The sequence below is a fragment of the Triticum dicoccoides genome, chromosome 4A (genome assembly GCF_002162155.2).
Source record: "Triticum dicoccoides isolate Atlit2015 ecotype Zavitan chromosome 4A, WEW_v2.0, whole genome shotgun sequence".
In the NCBI taxonomy this organism is placed as follows: domain Eukaryota; kingdom Viridiplantae; phylum Streptophyta; class Magnoliopsida; order Poales; family Poaceae; genus Triticum; species Triticum dicoccoides.
Window position 1 is genome coordinate 168,790,773 of NC_041386.1, and position 2,374 is coordinate 168,793,146.

Genomic DNA, 2,374 nt, shown 5'->3' on the forward strand with positions numbered 1-2,374 from the left:
CAAGAGTCTCAAGTACATCTTCACTCAGCCTAATCTCAACCTCAGGTAAACTCGATGGGTCGAAATGATTCAAGAGTATAATCCGAGTATTGAGTATACTCCAGGCAAGGCCAATGTGATTGCTGGCGCTTTGAGCAGAAAGGCCTACTGCAATAGTCTGATTCTTAAGCCTTATCAACCCGAGCTTTGTGAAGCTTTCCGCAAACTTAATCTGCAAGTTGTTCCTCAAGGATTCCTCGCCAACCTTCAAGTCTCTCCTACCTTAGAAGACCAGATTCGCCGAGCCCAGCTTCTTGATGCTATGGTGAAAAAGGTGAAGATTGGGATTGCCAAGAGTCAGTCCAAGTACAAGTTCTACCGCCTTGATGACAAGGACACTCTCTTCTTCGAGGATCGTATTGTTGTGCCCAAAGGTGAACTTTGTAAAGTGATCATGAACGAGGCTCACAATTCTCTCCTCTCCATCCACCCTGGGAGAACGAAGATGTATCAGGACCTCAAGCAAGCGTATTGGTGGACTCGAATGAAGCGCGAGATCGCTCAATTCGTGAATGAATGTGATGTCTGCAGAAGAGTGAAGGCAGAACACCAAAGGCCAGCAGGTCTCCTCCAACCCCTTGCCATTCCAGAATGGAAGTTTGACCACATTGAAATGGACTTCGTGACTGGGTTTCCAAAGTCCAAGCGTGGCAATGATGCTATATTCGTTGTCATCGACAAACTCACCAAAGTGGCTCACTTTGTGCCTATCAAAGAGTCGATCACTGTAGCTCAATTGGCGGAACTCTATACCTCTCGTATTGTCTCTCTGCACGGTATTCCTCAAGTGATCTCTTCAGACCGTGGCAGCATATTTACCTCCAAGTTTTGGGATTCTTTCCAGAAGGCCATGGGCACCAACATCCGCTTCAGCACAGCTTTCCATCCTCAAACTAGTGGTCAAGTCGAGCGTGTCAACCAAATTCTTGAAGATATGCTCAGGGCTTGTGTGATCTCCTTCGGCATGAAGTGGGAGGATTGTCTTCCTTATGCTGAATTCTCCTACAACAACAATTTTCAAGCAAGTTCGGGCAAGGCCCCTTTTGAAATTCTGTATGGCAGGAAGTGCCGTACCCCTCTCAACTGGTCTGAAACCGGTGAACGTCAGCTCTTGGGTAATGACTTAATCACAGAAGCAGAAGAAATGTGCAAAGTCATTTGAGATAACCTCAAAGCAGCCCAATCCCGCCAGAAGAGCTACTATGATAGTAAGCACCGTGATTTGGCTTTCGAGATCGGAGATCATGTTTACCTCCGCGTCTCTCCTATGAAAGGTACTCGTCGCTTCGGTATCAAAGGGAAGCTTGCACCTAGATACGTGGGACCTTTCAAGATTGTCAGCAAGAGAGGCGACCTCGCCTATCAACTCGAGCTTCCTTCAAACTTTGCAAATGTCCATGACGTGTTCCATGTCTCTCAGCTTCAAAAGTGCTTCAAGACTCCTGACCGCACCATCAACTTCGAGGACATTAAGCTCCAAGAAGATCTCTCTTATCGTGAGCACCCAGTTGCTATTCTTGAAGAGACTGAACGCAAGACTCGCAACAAGTCAATCAAATTTCTCAAAGTCAAGTGGTCACACCATTCCGACCGTGAAGCTACCTGGGAACGCGGGGATCACCTCCATTCTGAGTACCCGGCATTCTTTCAGTCCTAGATCTCGGGACGAGATCCTTTCGTAGTGGTGGAGTGTTGTAACACCCCGGATGTAACTTTCCCAATTTGTACCCCAACTCTTGCTGTTTTCGGCGTTAAGTTATATTTATTTCTCGGGTTCGGGTCTTTGTCTCCGTGTGTTGTTGTCTTTGTCATGCATCTCATATCATGTCATCATGTGCATTGCATTTGCATACGTGTTCGTCTCATGCATTCGAGCATTTTTCCCGTTGTCCGTTTTGCATTCCGGCGCTCCGTTCTCCTCCGGTGGTCATTTCTAGCTTTCTTTCGTGTGTGGGGATTAAACATTTCCGGATTGGACCGAGACTTGCCAAGCGACCTTGGTTTACTACCGGTAGACCGCCTGTCAAGTTTCGTATCATTTGGACTTCGTTTGGTACTCCAACGGTTAACCGAGGGACCGAAAAGGCCTCGTGTGTGTTGCAGCCCAACACCCCTCCAATTTGGCCCAAAACCCACCAAAATCTGCTCCATGTCCTAGAGCGTTCGATCACGATCGCGTGGCCGAAAACCGCACCTCATTTGGACTCTCCTAGCTCCCTCTATGCCTATAAATATCACCCCCTCCGAAATTCACGGGTCTCCCCTCCCCCTAAACCCTAGATCCATCCTCGCGCCGCCGCCGGACGTGTCCGGACGAGGCCGGACAGCGTCCGCC